General features: G+C 36.0%; 11 pseudogenes; all 11 read right to left on the bottom strand.

Moving 5' to 3' along the window:
* Positions 1 to 814: 814 nt before the first annotated feature.
* Positions 815 to 933, bottom strand: LOC145648639 (5S ribosomal RNA; annotated as a pseudogene).
* A 2,094-nt stretch (positions 934 to 3,027) lies between these two features.
* On the bottom strand, positions 3,028 to 3,146 carry LOC145646478 (5S ribosomal RNA; annotated as a pseudogene).
* Positions 3,147 to 4,251: 1,105 nt separating this feature from the next.
* On the bottom strand, positions 4,252 to 4,370 carry LOC145646477 (5S ribosomal RNA; annotated as a pseudogene).
* A 1,104-nt stretch (positions 4,371 to 5,474) lies between these two features.
* Positions 5,475 to 5,593, bottom strand: LOC145648638 (5S ribosomal RNA; annotated as a pseudogene).
* Positions 5,594 to 7,137: 1,544 nt separating this feature from the next.
* On the bottom strand, positions 7,138 to 7,256 carry LOC145646476 (5S ribosomal RNA; annotated as a pseudogene).
* A 1,104-nt stretch (positions 7,257 to 8,360) lies between these two features.
* Positions 8,361 to 8,479, bottom strand: LOC145648637 (5S ribosomal RNA; annotated as a pseudogene).
* A 1,323-nt stretch (positions 8,480 to 9,802) lies between these two features.
* LOC145649633 (5S ribosomal RNA) lies at positions 9,803 to 9,921 on the bottom strand (annotated as a pseudogene).
* A 1,104-nt stretch (positions 9,922 to 11,025) lies between these two features.
* Positions 11,026 to 11,144, bottom strand: LOC145648636 (5S ribosomal RNA; annotated as a pseudogene).
* Positions 11,145 to 12,248: 1,104 nt separating this feature from the next.
* LOC145648635 (5S ribosomal RNA) lies at positions 12,249 to 12,367 on the bottom strand (annotated as a pseudogene).
* A 1,323-nt stretch (positions 12,368 to 13,690) lies between these two features.
* On the bottom strand, positions 13,691 to 13,809 carry LOC145649632 (5S ribosomal RNA; annotated as a pseudogene).
* Positions 13,810 to 14,913: 1,104 nt separating this feature from the next.
* Positions 14,914 to 15,032, bottom strand: LOC145648634 (5S ribosomal RNA; annotated as a pseudogene).
* Positions 15,033 to 15,538: the final 506 nt, after the last annotated feature.

Genomic DNA, 15,538 nt, shown 5'->3' with positions numbered 1-15,538 from the left:
TACAAGCTTGTCAGTTGCAGATTAAAGTAAAGTGATGCAACAAAAACTTACAGCATCTGCTATTCCCAGGTGCTAACAGATAGTTTTTTTAATTAATCACTGCATTTCACATCCTAGCATGTCATCTTGACAGTTAATTAAAGTGATGCAAGAGAAGCTTACAGCATCTCGTAGTCCAATGTGCTAACATATAGTTTTTTGATGAATCACTGCACTTCACATTCAGGCATGTGAGTTGGAGAGTAAATGAAAGTGATGCAAAAAAAACTTACAGCATCTGCTATTCCCAGGTGCTAACAGATAGTTTGAGTTAATTATTCACTGCACTTCAAATTTGAACATGATAGCTTGAACATAAATTAAAGGGATGCAATACAATCTTACAGCACCTGCTATTCCCTGGTACTAAAATATTTCTATTTAATCTGTACACTTCACATACAAGCTTGTCAGTTGCAGATTAAAGTAAAGTGATGCAACAAAAACTTACAGCATTTGCTATTCCCAGGTGCTAACAGATAGTTTTTTTAATTAATCACTGCACTTCACATCCTAGCATGTCATCTTGAAAGTAAATTAAAGTGATGCAAGAGAAGCTTACAGCATCTCGTAGTCCAAGGTGCTAACAGATAGATTTTTGAGGAATCACTGCACTTCACATTCAGGCATGTGAGTTGGAGAGTAAATGAAAGTGATGCAAAAAAAACTTACAGCATCTGCTATTCCCAGGTGCTAACAGATAGTTTTTTTATTAATCACTGCACTTCACATTTGAGCATGTCAGCTTGAAAGTAAATTAAAGTAATGCAAGAAAAGCTTACAGCACCTGGTATTCCTAGGTAGGGTCCCACCTCAGTACTATTCAGGCCCAAACTTGCTTAGCTTCCAAGGTCAGAGGAGATTGGGCGTTCTCAAGCTGGTGTGGCCGTAAGCCTTAAACACTTACTCAAATTGCCTAATCATAGCAAATATGATCAAAGACCAATCTGACAATTTTTTTTATTAATCCCTGCAGTTGACATTCTAGAATGTTATCTTGAATGTAATTAAATGATGCAATAAAAGCTTACAATATGGAGCTGGTATACGGAGGCACTAATTATTCACTGTACTTCAAATTTGAACATGATAGCTTGAACATAAATTAAAGGGATGCAAACAATCTTACAGCACCTGCTATTCCCTGGTACTAAAATATTTCTATTTAATCTGTACACTTCACATACAAGCTTGTCAGTTGCAGATTAAAGTAAAGTGATGCAACAAAAACTTACAGCATCTGCTATTCCCAGGTGCTAACAGATAGTTTTTTTAATTAATCACTGAATTTCACATCCTAGCATGTCATCTTGACAGTTAATTAAATTGATGCAAGAGAAGCTTACAGCATCTCGTAGTCCAATGTGCTAACATATAGTTTTTTGATGAATCACTGCACTTCACATTCAGGCATGTGAGTTGGAGAGTAAATGAAAGTGATGCAAAAAAAACTTACAGCATCTGCTATTCCCAGGTGCTAACAGATAGTTTGAGTTAATTATTCACTGCACTTCAAATTTGAACATGATAGCTTGAACATAAATTAAAGGGATGCAATACAATCTTACAGCACCTGCTATTCCCTGGTACTAAAATATTTCTATTTAATCTGTACACTTCACATACAAGCTTGTCAGTTGCAGATTAAAGTAAAGTGATGCAACAAAAACTTACAGCATCTGCTATTCCCAGGTGCTAACAGATAGTTTTTTTAATTAATCACTGCATTTCACATCCTAGCATGTCATCTTGACAGTAAATTAAAGTGATGCAAGAGAAGCTTACAGCATCTCGTAGTCCAAGGTGCTAACATATAGTTTTTTGATGAATCACTGCACTTCACATTCAGGCATGTGAGTTGGAGAGTAAATGAAAGTGATGCAAAAAAAACTTACAGCATCTGCTATTCCCAGGTGCTAACAGATAGTTTGAGTTAATTATTCACTGCACTTCAAATTTGAACATGATAGCTTGAGCATAAATTAAAGGGATGCAATACAATCTTACAGCACCTGCTATTCCCTGGTACTAAAATATTTCTATTTAATCTGTACACTTCACATACAAGCTTGTCAGTTGCAGATTAAAGTAAAGTGATGCAACAAAAACCTACAGCATTTGCTATTCCCAGGTGCTAACAGATAGTTTTTTTAATTAATCACTGCACTTCACATCCTAGCATGTCATCTTGAAAGTAAATTAAAGTGATGCAAGAGAAGCTTACAGCATCTCGTAGTCCAAGGTGCTAACAGATAGATTTTTGAGGAATCACTGCACTTCACATTCAGGCATGTGAGTTGGAGAGTAAATGAAAGTGATGCAAAAAAAACTTACAGCATCTGCTATTCCCAGGTGCTAACAGATAGTTTTTTTTATTAATCACTGCACTTCACATTTGAGCATGTCAGCTTGAAAGTAAATTAAAGTGATGCAAGAAAAACTTACAGCATCTGCTATTCCCAGGTGCTAACAGATAGTTTGAGTTAATTATTCACTGCACTTCAAATTTGAACATGATAGCTTGAGCATAAATTAAAGGGATGCAATACAATCTTACAGCACCTGCTATTCCCTGGTACTAAAATATTTCTATTTAATCTGTACACTTCACATACAAGCTTGTCAGTTGCAGATTAAAGTAAAGTGATGCAACAAAAACTTACAGCATTTGCTATTCCCAGGTGCTAACAGATAGTTTTTTTAATTAATCACTGCACTTCACATCCTAGCATGTCATCTTGAAAGTAAATTAAAGTGATGCAAGAGAAGCTTACAGCATCTCGTAGTCCAAGGTGCTAACAGATAGATTTTTGAGGAATCACTGCACTTCACATTCAGGCATGTGAGTTGGAGAGTAAATGAAAGTGATGCAAAAAAAACTTACAGCATCTGCTATTCCCAGGTGCTAACAGATAGTTTTTTTTATTAATCACTGCACTTCACATTTGAGCATGTCAGCTTGAAAGTAAATTAAAGTGATGCAAGAAAAGCTTACAGCACCTGGTATTCCTAGGTAGGGTCCCACCTCAGTACTATTCAGGCCCAAACTTGCTTAGCTTCCAAGGTCAGATGAGATTGGGCGTTCTCAAGCTGGTGTGGCCGTAAGCCTTAAACGCTTACTCAAATTGCCTAATCATAGCAAATATGATCAAAGACCAATCTGACAATTTTTTTTATTAATCCCTGCACTTGACATTCTAGAATGTTATCTTGAATGTAATTAAATGATGCAATAAAAGCTTACAATACGGAGCTGGTATACGGAGGCACTAATTATTCACTGTACTTCAAATTTGAACATGATAGCTTGAACATAAATTAAAGGGATGCAAACAATCTTACAGCACCTGCTATTCCCTGGTACTAAAATATTTCTATTTAATCTGTACACTTCACATACAAGCTTGTCAGTTGCAGATTAAAGTAAAGTGATGCAACAAAAACTTACAGCATCTGCTATTCCCAGGTGCTAACAGATAGTTTTTTTAATTAATCACTGCATTTCACATCCTAGCATGTCATCTTGACAGTTAATTAAAGTGATGCAAGAGAAGCTTACAGCATCTCGTAGTCCAATGTGCTAACATATAGTTTTTTGATGAATCACTGCACTTCACATTCAGGCATGTGAGTTGGAGAGTAAATGAAAGTGATGCAAAAAAAACTTACAGCATCTGCTATTCCCAGGTGCTAACAGATAGTTTGAGTTAATTATTCACTGCACTTCAAATTTGAACATGATAGCTTGAACATAAATTAAAGGGATGCAATACAATCTTACAGCACCTGCTATTCCCTGGTACTAAAATATTTCTATTTAATCTGTACACTTCACATACAAGCTTGTCAGTTGCAGATTAAAGTAAAGTGATGCAACAAAAACTTACAGCATTTGCTATTCCCAGGTGCTAACAGATAGTTTTTTTAATTAATCACTGCACTTCACATCCTAGCATGTCATCTTGAAAGTAAATTAAAGTGATGCAAGAGAAGCTTACAGCATCTCGTGGTCCAAGGTGCTAACAGATAGATTTTTGAGGAATCACTGCACTTCACATTCAGGCATGTGAGTTGGAGAGTAAATGAAAGTGATGCAAAAAAAACTTACAGCATCTGCTATTCCCAGGTGCTAACAGATAGTTTTTTTTATTAATCACTGCACTTCACATTTGAGCATGTCAGCTTGAAAGTAAATTAAAGTGATGTAAGAAAAGCTTACAGCACCTGGTATTCCTAGGTAGGGTCCCACCTCAGTACTATTCAGGCCCAAACTTGCTTAGCTTCCAAGGTCAGATGAGATTGGGCGTTCTCAAGCTGGTGTGGCCGTAAGCCTTAAACACTTACTCAAATTGCCTAATCATAGCAAATATGATCAAAGACCAATCTGACAATTTTTTTTATTAATCCCTGCACTTGACATTCTAGAATGTTATCTTGAATGTAATTAAATGATGCAATAAAAGCTTACAATACGGAGCTGGTATACGGAGGCACTAATTATTCACTGTACTTCAAATTTGAACATGATAGCTTGAACATAAATTAAAGGGATGCAAACAATCTTACAGCACCTGCTATTCCCTGGTACTAAAATATTTCTATTTAATCTGTACACTTCACATACAAGCTTGTCAGTTGCAGATTAAAGTAAAGTGATGCAACAAAAACTTACAGCATCTGCTATTCCCAGGTGCTAACAGATAGTTTTTTTAATTAATCACTGCATTTCACATCCTAGCATGTCATCTTGACAGTTAATTAAAGTGATGCAAGAGAAGCTTACAGCATCTCGTAGTCCAATGTGCTAACATATAGTTTTTTGATGAATCACTGCACTTCACATTCAGGCATGTGAGTTGGAGAGTAAATGAAAGTGATGCAAAAAAAACTTACAGCATCTGTTATTCCCAGGTGCTAACAGATAGTTTGAGTTAATTATTCACTGCACTTCAAATTTGAACATGATAGCTTGAACATAAATTAAAGGGATGCAATACAATCTTACAGCACCTGCTATTCCCTGGTACTAAAATATTTCTATTTAATCTGTACACTTCACATACAAGCTTGTCAGTTGCAGATTAAAGTAAAGTGATGCAACAAAAACTTACAGCATTTGCTATTCCCAGGTGCTAACAGATAGTTTTTTTAATTAATCACTGCACTTCACATCCTAGCATGTCATCATGAAAGTAAATTAAAGTGATGCAAGAGAAGCTTACAGCATCTCGTAGTCCAAGGTGCTAACAGATAGATTTTTGAGGAATCACTGCACTTCACATTCAGGCATGTGAGTTGGAGAGTAAATGAAAGTGATGCAAAAAAAACTTACAGCATCTGCTATTCCCAGGTGCTAACAGATAGTTTTTTTATTAATCACTGCACTTCACATTTGAGCATGTCAGCTTGAAAGTAAATTAAAGTGATGCAAGAAAAGCTTACAGCACCTGGTATTCCTAGGTAGGGTCCCACCTCAGTACTATTCAGGCCCAAACTTGCTTAGCTTCCAAGGTCAGAGGAGATTGGGCGTTCTCAAGCTGGTGTGGCCGTAAGCCTTAAACACTTACTCAAATTGCCTAATCATATCAAATATGATCAAAGACCAATCTGACAATTTTTTTTATTAATCCCTGCACTTGACATTCTAGAATGTTATCTTGAATGTAATTAAATGATGCAATAAAAGCTTACAATACGGAGCTGGTATACGGAGGCACTAATTATTCACTGTACTTCAAATTTGAACATGATAGCTTGAACATAAATTAAAGGGATGCAAACAATCTTACAGCACCTGCTATTCCCTGGTACTAAAATATTTCTATTTAATCTGTACACTTCACATACAAGCTTGTCAGTTGCAGATTAAAGTAAAGTGATGCAACAAAAACTTACAGCATCTGCTATTACCAGGTGCTAACAGATAGTTTTTTTAATTAATCACTGCATTTCACATCCTAGCATGTCATCTTGACAATTAATTAAATTGATGCAAGAGAAGCTTACAGCATCTCGTAGTCCAATGTGCTAACATATAGTTTTTTGATGAATCACTGCACTTCACATTCAGGCATGTGAGTTGGAGAGTAAATGAAAGTGATGCAAAAAAAACTTACAGCATCTGCTATTCCCAGGTGCTAACAGATAGTTTGAGTTAATTATTCACTGCACTTCAAATTTGAACATGATAGCTTGAACATAAATTAAAGGGATGCAATACAATCTTACAGCACCTGCTATTCCCTGGTACTAAAATATTTCTATTTAATCTGTACACTTCACATACAAGCTTGTCAGTTGCAGATTAAAGTAAAGTGATGCAACAAAAACTTACAGCATCTGCTATTCCCAGGTGCTAACAGATAGTTTTTTTAATTAATCACTGCATTTCACATCCTAGCATGTCATCTTGACAGTAAATTAAAGTGATGCAAGAGAAGCTTACAGCATCTCGTAGTCCAAGGTGCTAACATGTAATTTTTTGATGAATCACTGCACTTCACATTCAGGCATGTGAGTTGGAGAGTAAATGAAAGTGATGCAAAAAAAACTTACAGCATCTGCTATTCCCAGGTGCTAACAGATAGTTTGAGTTAATTATTCACTGCACTTCAAATTTGAACATGATAGCTTGAACATAAATTAAAGGGATGCAATACAATCTTACAGCACCTGCTATTCCCTGGTACTAAAATATTTCTATTTAATCTGTACACTTCACATACAAGCTTGTCAGTTGCAGATTAAAGTAAAGTGATGCAACAAAAACTTACAGCATTTGCTATTCCCAGGTGCTAACAGATAGTTTTTTTAATTAATCACTGCACTTCACATCCTAGCATGTCATCTTGAAAGTAAATTAAAGTGATGCAAGAGAAGCTTACAGCATCTCGTAGTCCAAGGTGCTAACAGATAGATTTTTGAGGAATCACTGCACTTCACATTCAGGCATGTGAGTTGGAGAGTAAATGAAAGTGATGCAAAAAAAACTTACAGCATCTGCTATTCCCAGGTGCTAACAGATAGTTTTTTTTATTAATCACTGCACTTCACATTTGAGCATGTCAGCTTGAAAGTAAATTAAAGTGATGCAAGAAAAGCTTACAGCACCTGGTATTCCTAGGTAGGGTCCCACCTCAGTACTATTCAGGCCCAAACTTGCTTAGCTTCCAAGGTCAGATGAGATTGGGCGTTCTCAAGCTGGTGTGGCCGTAAGCCTTAAACACTTACTCAAATTGCCTAATCATAGCAAATATGATCAAAGACCAATCTGACAATTTTTTTTATTAATCCCTGCACTTGACATTCTAGAATGTTATCTTGAATGTAATTAAATGATGCAATAAAAGCTTACAATACGGAGCTGGTATACGGAGGCACTAATTATTCACTGTACTTCAAATTTGAACATGATAGCTTGAACATAAATTAAAGGGATGCAAACAATCTTACAGCACCTGCTATTCCCTGGTACTAAAATATTTCTATTGAATCTGTACACTTCACATACAAGCTTGTCAGTTGCAGATTAAAGTAAAGTGATGCAACAAAAACTTACAGCATCTGCTATTCCCAGGTGCTAACAGATAGTTTTTTTAATTAATCACTGCATTTCACATCCTAGCATGTCATCTTGACAGTTAATTAAAGTGATGCAAGAGAAGCTTACAGCATCTCGTAGTCCAATGTGCTAACATATAGTTTTTTGATGAATCACTGCACTTCACATTCAGGCATGTGAGTTGGAGAGTAAATGAAAGTGATGCAAAAAAAACTTACAGCATCTGCTATTCCCAGGTGCTAACAGATAGTTTGAGTTAATTATTCACTGCACTTCAAATTTGAACATGATAGCTTGAACATAAATTAAAGGGATGCAAACAATCTTACAGCACCTGCTATTCCCTGGTACTAAAATATTTCTATTTAATCTGTACACTTCACATACAAGCTTGTCAGTTGCAGATTAAAGTAAAGTGATGCAACAAAAACTTACAGCATTTGCTATTCCCAGGTGCTAACAGATAGTTTTTTTAATTAATCACTGCACTTCACATCCTAGCATGTCATCTTGAAAGTAAATTAAAGTGATGCAAGAGAAGCTTACAGCATCTCGTAGTCCAAGGTGCTAACAGATAGATTTTTGAGGAATCACTGCACTTCACATTCAGGCATGTGAGTTGGAGAGTAAATGAAAGTGATGCAAAAAAAACTTACAGCATCTGCTATTCCCAAGTGCTAACAGATAGTTTTTTTTATTAATCACTGCACTTCACATTTGAGCATGTCAGCTTGAAAGTAAATTAAAGTGATGCAAGAAAAGCTTACAGCACCTGGTATTCCTAGGTAGGGTCCCACCTCAGTACTATTCAGGCCCAAACTTGCTTAGCTTCCAAGGTCAGAGGAGATTGGGCGTTCTCAAGCTGGTGTGGCCGTAAGCCTTAAACACTTACTCAAATTGCCTAATCATAGCAAATATGATCAAAGACCAATCTGACAATTTTTTTTATTAATCCCTGCACTTGACATTCTAGAATGTTATCTTGAATGTAATTAAATGATGCAATAAAAGCTTACAATACGGAGCTGGTATACGGAGGCACTAATTATTCACTGTACTTCAAATTTGAACATGATAGCTTGAACATAAATTAAAGGGATGCAAACAATCTTACAGCACCTGCTATTCCCTGGTACTAAAATATTTCTATTTAATCTGTACACTTCACATACAAGCTTGTCAGTTGCAGATTAAAGTAAAGTGATGCAACAAAAACTTACAGCATCTGCTATTACCAGGTGCTAACAGATAGTTTTTTTAATTAATCACTGCATTTCACATCCTAGCATGTCATCTTGACAATTAATTAAATTGATGCAAGAGAAGCTTACAGCATCTCGTAGTCCAATGTGCTAACATATAGTTTTTTGATGAATCACTGCACTTCACATTCAGGCATGTGAGTTGGAGAGTAAATGAAAGTGATGCAAAAAAAACTTACAGCATCTGCTATTCCCAGGTGCTAACAGATAGTTTGAGTTAATTATTCACTGCACTTCAAATTTGAACATGATAGCTTGAACATAAATTAAAGGGATGCAATACAATCTTACAGCACCTGCTATTCCCTGGTACTAAAATATTTCTCTTTAATCTGTACACTTCACATACAAGCTTGTCAGTTGCAGATTAAAGTAAAGTGATGCAACAAAAACTTACAGCATCTGCTATTCCCAGGTGCTAACAGATAGTTTTTTTAATTAATCACTGCATTTCACATCCTAGCATGTCATCTTGACAGTAAATTAAAGTGATGCAAGAGAAGCTTACAGCATCTCGTAGTCCAAGGTGCTAACATATAGTTTTTTGATGAATCACTGCACTTCACATTCAGGCATGTGAGTTGGAGAGTAAATGAAAGTGATGCAAAAAAAACTTACAGCATCTGCTATTCCCAGGTGCTAACAGATAGTTTGAGTTAATTATTCACTGCACTTCAAATTTGAACATGATAGCTTGAACATAAATTAAAGGGATGCAATACAATCTTACAGCACCTGCTATTCCCTGGTACTAAAATATTTCTATTTAATCTGTACACTTCACATACAAGCTTGTCAGTTGCAGATTAAAGTAAAGTGATGCAACAAAAACTTACAGCATTTGCTATTCCCAGGTGCTAACAGATAGTTTTTTTAATTAATCACTGCACTTCACATCCTAGCATGTCATCTTGAAAGTAAATTAAAGTGATGCAAGAAAAGCTTACAGCACCTGGTATTCCTAGGTAGGGTCCCACCTCAGTACTATTCAGGCCCAAACTTGCTTAGCTTCCAAGGTCAGAGGAGATTGGGCATTCTCAAGCTGGTGTGGCCGTAAGCCTTAAACGCTTACTCAAATTGCCTAATCATAGCAAATATGATCAAAGACCAATCTGACAATTTTTTTTATTAATCCCTGCACTTGACATTCTAGAATGTTATCTTGAATGTAATTAAATGATGCAATAAAAGCTTACAATACGGAGCTGGTATACGGAGGCACTAATTATTCACTGTACTTCAAATTTGAACATGATAGCTTGAACATAAATTAAAGGGATGCAAACAATCTTACAGCACCTGCTATTCCCTGGTACTAAAATATTTCTATTTAATCTGTACACTTCACATACAAGCTTGTCAGTTGCAGATTAAAGTAAAGTGATGCAACAAAAACTTACAGCATCTGCTATTCCCAGGTGCTAACTGATAGTTTTTTTAATTAATCACTGCATTTCACATCCTAGCATGTCATCTTGACAGTTAATTAAAGTGATGCAAGAGAAGCTTACAGCATCTCGTAGTCCAATGTGCTAACATATAGTTTTTTGATGAATCACTGCACTTCACATTCAGGCATGTGAGTTGGAGAGTAAATGAAAGTGATGCAAAAAAAACTTACAGCATCTGCTATTCCCAGGTGCTAACAGATAGTTTGAGTTAATTATTCACTGCACTTCAAATTTGAACATGATAGCTTGAACATAAATTAAAGGGATGCAATACAATCTTACAGCACCTGCTATTCCCTGGTACTAAAATATTTCTATTTAATCTGTACACTTCACATACAAGCTTGTCAGTTGCAGATTAAAGTAAAGTGATGCAACAAAAACTTACAGCATTTGCTATTCCCAGGTGCTAACAGATAGTTTTTTTAATTAATCACTGCACTTCACATCCTAGCATGTCATCTTGAAAGTAAATTAAAGTGATGCAAGAGAAGCTTACAGCATCTCGTAGTCCAAGGTGCTAACGGATAGATTTTTGAGGAATCACTGCACTTCACATTCAGGCATGTGAGTTGGAGAGTAAATGAAAGTGATGCAAAAAAAACTTACAGCATCTGCTATTCCCAGGTGCTAACAGATAGTTTTTTTATTAATCACTGCACTTCACATTTGAGCATGTCAGCTTGAAAGTAAATTAAAGTGATGCAAGAAAAGCTTACAGCACCTGGTATTCCTAGGTAGGGTCCCACCTCAGTACTATTCAGGCCCAAACTTGCTTAGCTTCCAAGGTCAGAGGAGATTGGGCGTTCTCAAGCTGGTGTGGCCGTAAGCCTTAAACACTTACTCAAATTGCCTAATCATAGCAAATATGATCAAAGACCAATCTGACAATTTTTTTTATTAATCCCTGCACTTGACATTCTAGAATGTTATCTTGAATGTAATTAAATGATGCAATAAAAGCTTACAATACGGAGCTGGTATACGGAGGCACTAATTATTCACTGTACTTCAAATTTGAACATGATAGCTTGAACATAAATTAAAGGGATGCAAACAATCTTACAGCACCTGCTATTCCCTGGTACTAAAATATTTCTATTTAATCTGTACACTTCACATACAAGCTTGTCAGTTGCAGATTAAAGTAAAGTGATGCAACAAAAACTTACAGCATCTGCTATTCCCAGGTGCTAACAGATAGTTTTTTTAATTAATCACTGCATTTCACATCCTAGCATGTCATCTTGACAGTTAATTAAAGTGATGCAAGAGAAGCTTACAGCATCTCGTAGTCCAATGTGCTAACATATAGTTTTTTGATGAATCACTGCACTTCACATTCAGGCATGTGAGTTGGAGAGTAAATGAAAGTGATGCAAAAAAAACTTACAGCATCTGCTATTCCCAGGTGCTAACAGATAGTTTGAGTTAATTATTCACTGCACTTCAAATTTGAACATGATAGCTTGAACATAAATTAAAGGGATGCAATACAATCTTACAGCACCTGCTATTCCCTGGTACTAAAATATTTCTATTTAATCTGTACACTTCACATACAAGCTTGTCAGTTGCAGATTAAAGTAAAGTGATGCAACAAAAACTTACAGCATTTGCTATTCCCAGGTGCTAACAGATAGTTTTTTTAATTAATCACTGCACTTCACATCCTAGCATGTCATCTTGAAAGTAAATTAAAGTGATGCAAGAGAAGCTTACAGCATCTCGTAGTCCAAGGTGCTAACGGATAGATTTTTGAGGAATCACTGCACTTCACATTCAGGCATGTGAGTTGGAGAGTAAATGAAAGTGATGCAAAAAAAACTTACAGCATCTGCTATTCCCAGGTGCTAACAGATAGTTTTTTTATTAATCACTGCACTTCACATTTGAGCATGTCAGCTTGAAAGTAAATTAAAGTGATGCAAGAAAAGCTTACAGCACCTGGTATTCCTAGGTAGGGTCCCACCTCAGTACTATTCAGGCCCAAACTTGCTTAGCTTCCAAGGTCAGAGGAGATTGGGCGTTCTCAAGCTGGTGTGGCCGTAAGCCTTAAACACTTACTCAAATTGCCTAATCATAGCAAATATGATCAAAGACCAATCTGACAATTTTTTTTATTAATCCCTGCACTTGACATTCTAGAATGTTATCTTGAATGTAATTAAATGATGCAATAAAAGCTTACAATACGGAGCTGGTATACGGAGGCACTAATTATTCACTGTACTTCAAATTTGAACATGATAGCTTGAACATAAATTAAAGGGATGCAAACAATCTTACAGCACCTGCTATTCCCTGGTACTAAAATATTTCTATTTAATCTGTACACTTCACATACAAGCTTGTCAGTTGCAGATTAAAGTAAAGTGATGCAACAAAAACTTACAGCATCTGCTATTACCAGGTGCTAACAGATAGTTTTTTTAATTAATCACTGCATTTCACATCCTAGCATGTCATCTTGACAATTAATTAAATTGATGCAAGAGAAGCTTACAGCATCTCGTAGTCCAATGTGCTAACATATAGTTTTTTGATGAATCACTGCACTTCACATTCAGGCATGTGAGTTGGAGAGTAAATGAAAGTGATGCAAAAAAAACTTACAGCATCTGCTATTCCCAGGTGCTAACAGATAGTTTGAGTTAATTATTCACTGCACTTCAAATTTGAACATGATAGCTTGAACATAAATTAAAGGGATGCAATACAATCTTACAGCACCTGCTATTCCCTGGTACTAAAATATTTCTATTTAATCTGTACACTTCACATACAAGCTTGTCAGTTGCAGATTAAAGTAAAGTGATGCAACAAAAACTTACAGCATCTGCTATTCCCAGGTGCTAACAGATAGTTTTTTTAATTAATCACTGCATTTCACATCCTAGCATGTCATCTTGACAGTAAATTAAAGTGATGCAAGAGAAGCTTACAGCATCTCGTAGTCCAAGGTGCTAACATATAGTTTTTTGATGAATCACTGCACTTCACATTCAGGCATGTGAGTTGGAGAGTAAATGAAAGTGATGCAAAAAAAACTTACAGCATCTGCTATTCCCAGGTGCTAACAGATAGTTTGAGTTAATTATTCACTGCACTTCAAATTTGAACATGATAGCTTGAACATAAATTAAAGGGATGCAATACAATCTTACAGCACCTGCTATTCCCTGGTACTAAAATATTTCTATTTAATCTGTACACTTCACATACAAGCTTGTCAGTTGCAGATTAAAGTAAAGTGATGCAACAAAAACTTACAGCATTTGCTATTCCCAGGTGCTAACAGATAGTTTTTTTAATTAATCACTGCACTTCACATCCTAGCATGTCATCTTGAAAGTAAATTAAAGTGATGCAAGAAAAGCTTACAGCACCTGGTATTCCTAGGTAGGGTCCCACCTCAGTACTATTCAGGCCCAAACTTGCTTAGCTTCCAAGGTCAGAGGAGATTGGGCATTCTCAAGCTGGTGTGGCCGTAAGCCTTAAACGCTTACTCAAATTGCCTAATCATAGCAAATATGATCAAAGACCAATCTGACAATTTTTTTTATTAATCCCTGCACTTGACATTCTAGAATGTTATCTTGAATGTAATTAAATGATGCAATAAAAGCTTACAATACGGAGCTGGTATACGGAGGCACTAATTATTCACTGTACTTCAAATTTGAACATGATAGCTTGAACATAAATTAAAGGGATGCAAACAATCTTACAGCACCTGCTATTCCCTGGTACTAAAATATTTCTATTTAATCTGTACACTTCACATACAAGCTTGTCAGTTGCAGATTAAAGTAAAGTGATGCAACAAAAACTTACAGCATCTGCTATTCCCAGGTGCTAACTGATAGTTTTTTTAATTAATCACTGCATTTCACATCCTAGCATGTCATCTTGACAGTTAATTAAAGTGATGCAAGAGAAGCTTACAGCATCTCGTAGTCCAATGTGCTAACATATAGTTTTTTGATGAATCACTGCACTTCACATTCAGGCATGTGAGTTGGAGAGTAAATGAAAGTGATGCAAAAAAAACTTACAGCATCTGCTATTCCCAGGTGCTAACAGATAGTTTGAGTTAATTATTCACTGCACTTCAAATTTGAACATGATAGCTTGAACATAAATTAAAGGGATGCAATACAATCTTACAGCACCTGCTATTCCCTGGTACTAAAATATTTCTATTTAATCTGTACACTTCACATACAAGCTTGTCAGTTGCAGATTAAAGTAAAGTGATGCAACAAAAACTTACAGCATTTGCTATTCCCAGGTGCTAACAGATAGTTTTTTTAATTAATCACTGCACTTCACATCCTAGCATGTCATCTTGAAAGTAAATTAAAGTGATGCAAGAGAAGCTTACAGCATCTCGTAGTCCAAGGTGCTAACGGATAGATTTTTGAGGAATCACTGCACTTCACATTCAGGCATGTGAGTTGGAGAGTAAATGAAAGTGATGCAAAAAAAACTTACAGCATCTGCTATTCCCAGGTGCTAACAGATAGTTTTTTTATTAATCACTGCACTTCACATTTGAGCATGTCAGCTTGAAAGTAAATTAAAGTGATGCAAGAAAAGCTTACAGCACCTGGTATTCCTAGGTAGGGTCCCACCTCAGTACTATTCAGGCCCAAACTTGCTTAGCTTCCAAGGTCAGAGGAGATTGGGCGTTCTCAAGCTGGTGTGGCCGTAAGCCTTAAACACTTACTCAAATTGCCTAATCATAGCAAATATGATCAAAGACCAATCTGACAATTTTTTTTATTAATCCCTGCACTTGACATTCTAGAATGTTATCTTGAATGTAATTAAATGATGCAATAAAAGCTTACAATACGGAGCTGGTATACGGAGGCACTAATTATTCACTGTACTTCAAATTTGAACATGATAGCTTGAACATAAATTAAAGGGATGCAAACAATCTTACAGCACCTGCTATTCCCTGGTACTAAAATATTTCTATTTAATCTGTACACTTCACATACAAGCTTGTCAGTTGCAGATTAAAGTAAAGTGATGCAACAAAAACTTACAGCATCTGCTATTCCCAGGTGCTAACAGATAGTTTTTTTAATTAATCACTGCATTTCACATCCTAGCATGTCATCTTGACAGTTAATTAAAGTGATGCAAGAGAAGCTTACAGCATCTCGTAGTCCAATGTGCTAACATATAGTTTTTTGATGAATCACTGCACT

Source organism: Electrophorus electricus, chromosome 13 (genome assembly GCF_041902795.1).
Source record: "Electrophorus electricus isolate QZ-2024a chromosome 13, ASM4190279v1, whole genome shotgun sequence".
In the NCBI taxonomy this organism is placed as follows: Eukaryota; Metazoa; Chordata; class Actinopteri; order Gymnotiformes; family Gymnotidae; genus Electrophorus; species Electrophorus electricus.
Note: the sequence above shows the minus strand (reverse complement) of the source record. Positions and strands in the feature narration are given on the sequence as shown.